This window comes from Equus przewalskii, chromosome 32 (genome assembly GCF_037783145.1).
Source record: "Equus przewalskii isolate Varuska chromosome 32, EquPr2, whole genome shotgun sequence".
In the NCBI taxonomy this organism is placed as follows: Eukaryota; Metazoa; Chordata; class Mammalia; order Perissodactyla; family Equidae; genus Equus; species Equus przewalskii.
In genome coordinates this window covers 25606175-25617818 of record NC_091862.1, presented here as the reverse complement: position 1 = coordinate 25617818, position 11644 = coordinate 25606175, and positions in this window count along the sequence as shown.

Here is an 11644-nt window from a genome sequence, read left to right as displayed (position 1 = left end):
ATTGCCCTTGAAGATGTCAACTTGTTGTAAGAAAGATTACTTCTCTTGCAGTAAACAGAGAAGTAAGAATCATTCTTTAGTGAAGTTGTAGGTTTTCCTTAAGACAAATGCAAGTGCTAAGACTGTTAGACACAGCTAGGTAAATCCACGGGCTAATTTAGAAGGATTTATAAAGGGGAGTGAGCATGGTTCAGTTTGTATCTACAGACTGTGTCTTGATCCTGTAGAATAGCGGGTAAGGCAGAAGACACGAAGAAGGTTCTTCACGTTCCCACCCTGCTCCTGCTCATCTAAGGCTGGGGACTTGGAAGCTCAAACTGCTCTAGTTTCTGGCAGGTCTGGGGAATCCAAATCCATGTGTGTGCCCTGTTGCTGCCAAGACTAAAAGATGCTTGTGGCAGGAATGCTCTTGGAGGAGTAGTTTTCCAGTTTCAGCCAGTCCTGTTTAGACCCAAGTAAGATAGTGTCCTGAGGCCATCTAAAGTACCGAAAGCCTCCTGCATGGACCGCCCACCCTGGAGGGGCTCAGGCTTCTTAGCTCTTCTCTGACACCAGATGGGAGACCCCATCAGCTTGGAGGAGTGCTGTTGGCCCCCTGGGTCCCCACACTAAAAGGTGGTGTTAGAGCCAGAGGAAAAGTCAGGTCTTGTGGCTCCTGTTTATTTCTGCTGCCCCAGAACTTGCCCTCTCCCCTTCTACACTAGACTTGAGTCATGCTGAAACACTGGGAGTTCTTGAACAGGTCTGCTCTTTTCTTTCCCTAGATATTTCACAAAATGTCCCTTATCTTCCCCTCTTTCCTTCTGGCTAACTTCCCCTTGGCTGACTCTTCCATCCAACTGACTCCTGAGTCTTCGAAAACTGTTAGGTCTTCTCCCTACAGAATGTCACGACTGGCAGGAGGAGCAAATAAAACAATCATAGGGACGAAATAACACATTCAGGAAACCTTCCAATTCCTTGCCTCTTAAGTCCCTTTTTTAATGTGGTGCTTGGAAACACTAATGACCTCTTATTTTATTCTTGAAAAAGTTGACTCATGTCTCTCTGAAACCAAAACAAGAATCTAGGCCTAAAAGTAATGAGTCTATACTAGTAGGACTTTTATGTGCTCCATATGTAAGCTAGTTACAGAAAAGGAGGAAGTGATTCTCACTGGAAAGGCCAATATAGGACATTTTTTTCCAAAGATACCTAGGATGTAAACAGAAGTATACAAAACCTTGCTTTTAAGATAGTGTGCAGTCTAGCAGTGGGATATGGCACTTATATTTATTTTCTATTACTGGGTAACAAATTAGCCGCAAATTTAACAGCTTAAAACATCACCCATTTGTCAGCTCCCAGTTCCGCAATTCAGCAGTCTGGGCTGGGCTCAGTAGTTTTCTGCTCAGAGTCTCACACTCAAGGTGTGGGCTGAGCTGAGCTCTTATCTGGAGGCTGGGAGTCCCCTTCCCAGCTCACTCAGGTCCAGGCTGTTGTAGGGCCAAAGTCCGTTTTCTTGCTGGCTGCCAGGGACTGTTCTCAGCTTGCAGAGGCCACTCTCAGGTCCTCGCCATGTGCCATCCTCCATCTTCAAAGCTAGCACCAGAGAATCCCCCTTGGGTCAAATCCTTCTCAGCTTTCAAATCTCTTTCATCAGTAAAAGCCATTTTATGGTCTCCCTGATGAGGTTAGATTAGGTCAACTGTGACATAGGATATGACCTAAGCATGGAAACGATATCCCACCATATTCACAGGTCCTTCCCACACTCAAAGGAAGTGGGATGTGGGTCATTTTAGCATTCTGCCTACCTCAGTACTCAATGGATAAGGCAGAATAAGATCAATTAAAAAGATATAAAATGTTTCAGAGTAGTGGAGAGAGAAACTTACTGTATGTGCTTAGCATATGGGAGATGTTCAATCAGTATTTGTTAACATGTGGGAAATATATATATTCTGAGAGCACAATAATGTATTGAACTGTTTTAATCAGAATAAACTAAATTAGTCAAATAAGAAAATACTTTTGACTCACAATTTGGGTAGTTTGATCGTCAAGTTTCTGGGTAGGGGGACTTGAACTCCAGAAGGCAGCATCAAGGGAGGACTGGGGTAGGTAAAGATGCTTCATACATCTAGGGGTTTTGAGCCATTCTTGGGGGAGGAGCAAGAAGATCTGAATTACGGGGAAAGTCCAGGCAGGAACCACAGTAGGTAGCTAGGATCAAAAGCAAGACCTTAAGCTCAGGTATAAGCTGCCCAATGTTTTTTTTTTTTTTTATTCACTGAGATGCTTGAAAGAGTCTTGTTACACAAATGGGTTACTAAATTTCCATTCAATATATCATTCCCTTTGAAAGAGTGGATGAGCTTCCCAAGTAATGTGCTAATAACTGGCAGCTAATGAGATAGACTTGCTTGGACTGGTGTTTGACACCCAGTCACGTTGGCAGCATCTGCCAGTGTCTTCTAGGAGACTGAACTGTGGTCGTTGAAAGTGCTTCTCTGGAATTACTCAATAAAAACAACAATAGAGGTGCTTCCTGGTTACATAACTCCCTCATTTGAAGCAATTTCAGAACTTTAGAGACAGATCTGTTTAGAGCTGTTTCCACCCCTGTTTCAAAAATGGAAACAAGCTGAGGCATTCTGAAGGAAATGGACTTGCCCAAGGTCTTAGTGAATCCGTTGAAGCATAGGAAAGTTAATGCAATATCCCCAAATAGTTTTTAAATTTCTTAAGTGGAGATAATGAAGCCATGTTCATACTCTAAATTGATGCCTGCAATTCTAAGTTGGATATTCATTTTATACATTTTATTAAAAATTCTGTCATTGATTTCAAAATTCTCTAGTCCTGAAATCTTTGCATCCGTGCCCTATATGGAAAATCTGTATATTTTATAAAGCAGTTTAGTTGTTGAAGATTCGGATGAAGCATGACTTACTGAGGATGGACATTTGGAGATTTTAGGTTTAAACATTTTTATTTAATTGTTAGATATACAATTGAATTATTTGACTGGAGTGACCAGTCTGATTATTTCAATGTTATGCAAGAAGTGTTACAAACATTCTCTGAAGTTCTTGGGAAAGAATGTTCAAGACATTTCACTTCTTATAGAAAGTCCAGGCCTAAGCACTCCAGAGCAGGTTTAGAAACCCTTGGCCACTGCTTACCACATTCCTAGCTATTAAGGGAGAAGTCAGAGAGGCACATACATAGAGAGGGATGGCTTACATAACCGAAGGAAATGCAAGCGTAGTCCTAGTAAAATTCCGGTTCGCTGTGGTTGAAGGTCTAATCAAGAGTAAGAAAGGTTACACTTGCTACGAAAGAGTAAAGGAGGAGTGTCAGGAAAGACGGAGAAGTCCATAGCCTGTTTCTGCTAACACAAGAGGTCCACAAAGTGTTTCTCTTTCTAAGGTGATGGCTGATTTCCGGTTGGAATGTTACTTATGTAGACACTCGGAAATGCTTAGTAAGGCGAATTCCGTCACACAGGAATACAACAGGATTGTATTTTGGGAACAAGGTCATAAAAACTGACTACAAGTGACATGGATACTGGATGTTTGTGAGGTAGGTTCTTAAACTGTGAGTTTGCATGTTTTTATAACAAATTACTGTTAAACTGGAACATTTAGAGCACTTTAAAATGGTGAGTTTTAAATTAGGAAACAACAGCAAAGTATCTAGAGGGACAGAATATGCCAAAGGAAACCCACAAACCACAAGCAAAGACATTGTTACCATGTGGACTGACCACGACAGAATGCTTACTCCCTTTCCCCTCACAAGGGCTGTTTCAGCTTAACACTAAATATTGACATAAAAAAAAATTCAAGGCTGTAAAAATGTATCTGCTGTCTCTTCCTAGTTTTTGTTTTTCTTCCTCATCTGCTGTAATTCTATGTGAGAAAAGAGAACTAAATGTGACCCCAATTATTGAAAATCGGAGTCTAGCATCTGAATAAAGACTACCTATTAAAGGATGGTGCTAAAGCCTGAGCGCTTTTGCTATCTTTTTGGTGCTGTCACGAGGAGCAAGACTTATTGAAAGACTACAAACCTAACCAAACATGTCTCTCCTCTCAGGAAATTAAATGCATCTCTGGGAGCATTGAAGGTCAGTATCACACTTAGTAGAGGCATTGGCACTGTGCTGGCATCTTGCCAGGCTTTTAAGCCTGTTGGTGGGGGAAGGAGTTGAGCAGCGGGGAAATATTCAAACCCATGTGCGCTTCTCTTTTATCACCGTCATCGTCTACCATGTATGTAATGGTTGGGTGAATAAAGTGAGGACCTTGTTCTGTCTTGACGGTTACAAGTTCCAGAGACAGTATCCTAGAACCAACAAGCGTCTAAAATTTAGTCTCCATCTCCTCAATGTTCTAGAGAATATCTGCAGTACAATTGCTGTCTACGGAAATCTTTGTGAAATTCTCATAAGTGAGAGATGTGTCCCATAATAGGTAGATGTCTGACTTGTACCAAATGTACACTTGGTGTGGAATACTTTTCTTCCAGATTTACATGTGGCTATTTCTTTCTTGTTCTGTAGGTTTTAGTTTATATGTCACCACCTCAGAGAGGACTTTTCTGACCACCCTACCCAGCCACTGCGTAAGACATGTTTTATTTTGATCAGAGCACTTGCCCCTGCCTGCTATTCTTTCTTTTATTTTGTGTTTGGTTTGCGGTCTGACTCCCTGCCTCTTACTTGAAAATGAGGTCCGTGGAAGTGGGAACCTCGTCTTTCTGGTTCATTGCTATTTCTTGCACCTAGAATATGTCACGCCAATGGTAGGTCCTCAATGAATGCTTGTGGGATGAAGGGATTGGTAAAGGAATGAACGATACAATATACACACATTCTGCCAACATCGAATTCTTGGGTTGCCAGGGAAAGTTTTTGGTCTTAATATTCTGCCTTCTGTTCACCAATAATGTTAAAATGCATCCTGTGCCAGTGTGGGAGGTTTACATGAGGCTTTTTCTATGAGCTTGGAAAAGCTTTCTCTAAGAGGGAAATAAGATTATCAGAGAATTTACTTTTAAGATAAACAAGTAATAGATAAAAACTGAGAAAGGAAGTTACCTTAAAAAGACAGAATGGCTCCTAGGCCTGTAAGATTTGATTGAAACAGATACAATGTATTACCGTGTCTAAAAAAAAAAAAAGACAAGTAAATGCATTGGTTAGCGTGAAAACATAAACAAGAGGCCCACAGGCTAACTTGCTGGTGCTTGTCCACATATCCAAGTGCTGTGCATCCTGGGAAAGGGAACCACGGTAACAGATCTCTCTTCTGCCAGATGGTCGCATCTGACCACCACAGCCTGATGCCTTTAAATGTTTGAGTCTTTAACTCACCTTGTTCTGCTCTCCAGGCCCCAAACAAACTTTGCAATGTGATTTGGCTTTCCGTAGAAGTGTGCCTGCCACAAGAGGTGTACTAGTGGTGTAGACTTGAGGTCCTTCAGTCCCTGTGACGGCCATTGCTCATCACACATAAATAATAAGTTGGCATCGGGTTTATGTGTCTACCTAGCTCATCACACATAATTAACAAATCAGCATCAGGTTTATGTATCTACCTGTGAGCTTGGTAAATGTGAGTTGTCCCTGAGAGATGTGCTGACAATTCATATATCTTAGCCGGCTGGGCTCCCAGCAATGATCTAGACTCTGGGATATTCACCTGGATGATGAGTGGAGACCTTGGGAGGGAGGCATAAGTGCTGAATCAAAAATTTCACTTGAATTTTTGAGTTAATGTCCACCTGCTGTCAACTGGGTTGGCTACTTGACTGCATGAAAAGTTCTGAATCTTTCTATCCCAAAGGGATGAGTATCTGTGAAGTTAGGGTTGCCATCCCCATAGCTCAGCACAAGAGAAGGGTAAAGAACCTGGGGGATACACATTCAGAAATGCAGGTCTCAGGCTCATTAGTCCTTTCAAATCCCCTCCCTGGGACAGGCCTTAACAGGAGAATAAAAGGAAAAGGGTGATGTTTTTCTCTCTATGGGATGCCTCCACTTGTCCTACAGCTAAGTGAGGACTCTGACTGCCTGCCTTGATGTTCACAGTCAGGTTCCTAGCAGGGGCTCTGAGGCCAAGGCCGGGAGCCCAGATGGAGCATGGAGAGCCTCTGGACCTAGCCTCTGTTTGTCTGTGTTTGGATGCATCCAAATATGACCAGACTTGCAAAAAGGTCAACTCAGTGACATGTGTCTCTGGCATGTCCAGTCTCTGCTTTCTGAGTCCCTTTCCCCAGAGATGGTGTCCCTCCTGATTTCAACTACCTCTCACCTTGCCATGTTCATTTTCGTCAAGTCTCATTCACACTGATGCCTTACTTCTCCCTAAATCCTTTTATTTAAAAGAGTGTTTTCTTTAATTGTGCTATAGGAACCAGAAAGCAAGCAATAAGGAAGGGGAAAGGGAGACCATTTCTTTGTGTCTGAATTCATGCTATGGTTTGGTACAAGTTTAAGCAGGATAGCAGGTCTGGCAGCCTTTCATAAAGCCAATCCACTGAAGCAGTTAAGAATATCAGCTGGAGCTCGGGAAGAGCTGGTTTCAAAGTCTTGTTTTGCCACTCACTAGCTGTTTGATTTGTGGCATTTTTTTAGCCTCAGTTTTTCCATCTGCTAAGTGGTATTAATAACTACTTCAGAGTGTGGTTGCAAAGATTAAACAAAATAATGAATTTAGAGCTTAGCATGGTCCCTGGCTCATAACAAATCCCCAATACACACCATTATTATCATTTTATCATCTCTGTCCCCACTTTTAGATTCCGTTTAGTCCTCAGAGGGAAGAACCCTGCTAACCCTTGGCTGGTGAAGACATCTTCTGGGCCCAGAGGGACTGACGAAAGTCCACGTCTACACGATCAACTGACCTTCTACCTTCCTGTCCTTGCTCTTTGCTATTCTCCCGCCCTACCCTCTCTCAGCCTGTATTTCCCACCTCTAAGGATCGGAAGCCCTGTTCACTGTGCCTCAGCTCTCTTTTTGCATCCACTTCTGGTGATCTAGGGGTTAAGATTCAGCCCTCTCTCTACCATGGCCCGGTTTGTTTCCTGGTCAGGGGACTCCACCATCTGTCTGTCTGTCTGTCTGTGGGTTGTCACACTGTGGTTGCTGTGTGTTGCTGATGCTGAAAGCTATACCACCAGTATTTCAAATACCAGCAGTGTCACCCGTGGTAGACAGGTTTCAGCAGAGCTCCCAGACTCAGACTAGGAAGAAGGACCTGGCCACTCACTTCCAAAAAATTGGCCATGAAAACCCTATGAATAGCAGCAGAGCATTGTCTGATAGAGTGCTGGAAGATGCAAGGATGGAGCAGAAAGACTGGGCAGGGTTCTGCTCTGCTGGACACAGAGGTGCTAGGAGTCAGAATCCATTCGACAGCACTAACAACCACCATCCTGCTACCAAGACAGTGACACCCTCTTGATTTTATCAGAGAAGCCATGGGCTAATGGACAATTGGGGACAGAGAGCTGAAGGCTTGGGCAGGGACTGTTCTGAGGAAGGGTAAAGACTGGCAGTGAGAGAACTGAGGAGACAGAGGGTAGGAGTGGAACCCAAGAAATGTCAGTCCTAGGTGCTGGGGACTGGGAGTGGAACTTAGAGAACCCAGGCGGCATGATGGCGGAAACCATGCTGCCATTTTCCCTGTGTCTTCAGCACTTGGCACAGTGTTTGACATGCAGTCGGCCCTCAACTGTAGTGGAATAATAATTACTGGAGGGTTAAATTAGGAACTTTGTCTAAACTGTGTATGATTGGGAAACTGTTGATTTGCCTGAATGCTGACTACAGACTCTCTAAAAGGAGCTTAAAAACTACGTATTTACTTTGCCCATGTAAAATTTAAGTACTAAATGACATTTATGTGAGCTGTTTATGGTTTGTTAACACCTACAACATAATGCTGATTGTACTTGTCATTACATTTGTATCAGATTAATTTTGTTGTAAATTTTATTTGATTGCAATAGCCTACTGTACATATGCTTAAAATACATTTACAGAATATGAGGCTTAATCCACAAGTAACAACAGGAGCCCTTCTAGATGCTTTATAGTCATGTCTTGTGAGCTCAGCCTTCAAAGAATGTAGCACATGTCCCACATTTGTTCATTCACCAATTTAAAAAGATAAAGAAGAAGAGAAAGCACATTGCTCAGAACTAATGATAGGGCAGTTGTGGCCAGAATGAATGGTCAGTGCACGACATTGTACAGCGCCCATTCCTGGGGAGTGAAGAATAGGAGATGTTTGGAGAAACCCCGTGACCACACGGAAGGGGAGGAGGAGCAGTGAGAAGAGAGCAATGAGGAAGAGAACCAGGGGGCCTGCTGGGCATCTCCGACCATTCTCACCTTCTTGATACAAAAGTAATTACGTTAAAATCCTACTAAAAAAGATATATTTCTGTGTCATCCTATTCATGCCCTAAATTTGGAGTAACAATGCTTGAGCAATTTAATGATCCAAAGACTTTTCTTCCCCCAGAGAGTTAAAGGAAGTGTAAAAATTAGACTTATAAAATTAACGTTCTATTTGAATAGCATTTGTCTTCTTGGTGACCCAATGCTTGTTTATAAACATAGTTAGAGTTTCACTGAATATCTTTCTTCTAGTTAATATCAGAGCTTCCCACAGCCAACCACTTACCAAGCTCTGTACATTAATTTTTTTTTTTTTGGTGGGGAAGATTGTCCCTGAGCTAACATCTGTTGCCAGTCTTCCTCTTTTTGCTTGAGGAAGATTGTTGCTGAGCTAACATCTATGCCAATCTTCCTCTATTTCGTATGTGGATGCCTCCACAGTGTGGCTTGACGGCTGGTATGTAGGTCTGTGCCTAGGATCCAAACCCGCAAACCCCAGGCCGTAGAAGTGGAGAGTGTGAACTCAACCACTACACCACTAGGATGGCCCCTAAAATGTTTTTCAATAGTTGTCAAATCTTCTGTCTTAGGACAAGTCTACCAGAAGGACATCTCAGGGGAAGGATTGATGTGTAAGTTATTTATTAAGGCAGTGCTTCTAGGAAAAGCAGGTAGAGGACTAAGAGAAGCGGGACAGCAAAGGGTCTCAGGCTGAGCCTGTGAAGAGCTTTGAAGCGTAACTCATGCCGTGGAATTCGTCCCAACAGAATCAAAGCAACCAGACTTTTCAATTTTATAACCACTAGCTGAGGATGGTGGGATTTGCGGGGTTAGTGGTGGTGGGATGGTGTGTGGGGAGTGGACTTTTAGTCACTTTGAGCTCTTTGTGCCTGTGGGCAAAGCCCCTCCAGTGGCCAAGCAGTGTCTCCAAGGAGAAGTACAGGGGTGGGGTCTGTGGGCCTTCAAGCCTCAGCCCAGCCGGAGGTGGGTGCACAGAAAACGTCAGCAAGGCTGCCAGGGGATCTGGGTGGACCAAGGAATGTCCACGACCTCTTCCTGGTTCTCTCTGCCCTCCATTGTCCATCTCTAGCTCATGCTCCTATGATTAGTTCCCTTCCGGATTACGTAAAGAGTTCCTAACCTACATTCTCTGATCTACGCAGTCGCCTCCAAGAAAGCCTGGTAGTAGTCAGGGATCTTCCTAAACTGCAAATCTGGTAGTGCTGGCCTAGTGCTTAGACCTTCAGTTAAAGCCTGAAGTCTGAGCTTCTCACCATGACTTGCCTGATGCTCTTGATCTGACCCCTGAACCCAGACTCCTAGAGCTGCAACCATACAGCTGATGGTATGACTTGCTGCTCTCTGGCCTCTGAGATTCTATAAAGCTATACCCACGGCCTGGAAAGGCCTTCACCCACCTCCTCATTGCCTCATTGTTATTCACCTTTGAAGATCCAGCCCAATCTTCATGACCTCTGGCTTCCCACTATACCCTGGGCTCGCGCTGTTGCAATATTTGCCACATCCTATTTTCCCACCAGACTGTGAGCCTCTTTAAGAAAGCCCTGTGCCCTGTTCATTTCTGCATCTCGTCATTCTTGGACTCTAGTACAAGACACGGTGAAATGAAGGAGGGGAAGGGACCCGCCTTTGCAGGGATCTGCAGAATGCACATGGCCTGCAGGCTTCAAGGGCGCATTCTTTATGTGTTAGGTCATGGGAGCCAGGCAAAAGGTTGGTCTCCTCTATGTGCCAGATAATGGGCTTGACATACATTGTCACAGGTGGTCCTCTCACAGGAGGACTGGGGTGGATGCTATTATCCAAGACACAGATGACCACATTGAGGTCTATTGAGATCAGAGGCATCCATTCTATTTTCGAAAATTTTCTGGCTTCCTCATAGTTCTACCTTTCAGAAAAAAATATAGCTCCCCTGTTCAATTTGGCCTGCATCTACACTGAAAGTAGCAGAGACATTTAAACCAATTAAAAATATATTGTTAAAGGCTGCGCTAGGTATCACATATGCGAAGATGAACGAATCGTGGAAACTCATTGTTATGGATTGAATTGTGTTCCCATAAATTCATGTCAAAGTCCTAACCCTCAGTACCTCAGAATGTGACCTTATTTGGAAATAGGGTCATTGCAGATGTAATGAGTTAAAATGAGGTCATACTGGAGTAGGGTGGGCTCTTAATTCAATATGACTGGTGTCCATATAAAAGCAATGCCATGTGAAGAGATAGACACGCATACAGGGAGAGTGTGAACACATAGGGAGAGATGGGGTGAATCATCTACAAGCCAAGGAATGCCTAAGATTGCCAGCAAGTCACCAGAAGCTGGGAGAGAGGCCGGAAAGAGAGTCTTTCTCACAGCCTTCAGAAGGAATCAACCCTGCTGACACTTTGATCTCAGACTAGTAGCTTCAAGAACTGTGAGACAATAAGTTTCTGTGGTTTACGCCACTCAGTTTGTAGTAATTTGTTATGACAGCCCTAGCAAACTAATATAGTAATCTCAGTCAACTAAGGACAGACATAAAAATGGTATGTTACAGTGTGATGAGACAGAGTAGAGATCTGTGCAAGATTCAGGTGCAGCACAGAGAAGGGAGGGGCTGGCTGAGAGTTTTTCGGAGTTGTATACAAGTCGGCGCTGGTTAAGGAAGGTCGCATAGTGCAAGAGTTGCTTGAGCTGGATTTTGAAAGCTAAGGATGATTTATATTGGCCTCTCTTTACGGCGGTTGTGGCATTCACAGATAAAGCCGACTACTGTGCAGTATTACCCCCATTTCCTCTTAGTGACTTTTGGCAGAGCTGTGCAGAGAGGCTGTAGCAGACATGGGAGCAAGCAGGTGGCTTTGGAGCCTGACAGTAGCCTGGGGAAAACAGCCTGTGATCTGGCACCAATGGGTGTCATTCCGTTCTCACCTCCCACCCCTTTGTAGCATACCCTTTGTCCTCCTTTTTCTTTTTTCCTTTGAGTAAATCTGTTTACTACCCAGAAAAGAACAGGGAAGGAATCGGCCAGTTGCCTGGGGCAGATGGTGCAATGTTAACAGAGGACACACAGAAAGCAGAACTCTTCAGCTCCCATCTTCCTTTTACATTCTCCATCCAGGCTCTTCGAACTCAATAGCATAAAATAAACATCATTAAGAAGAAACTGAAACACGTGTCAATGGAAGAGATAGTAAGGGAACCCCGGCTGATTTAAATGATTTCATGTCTTCA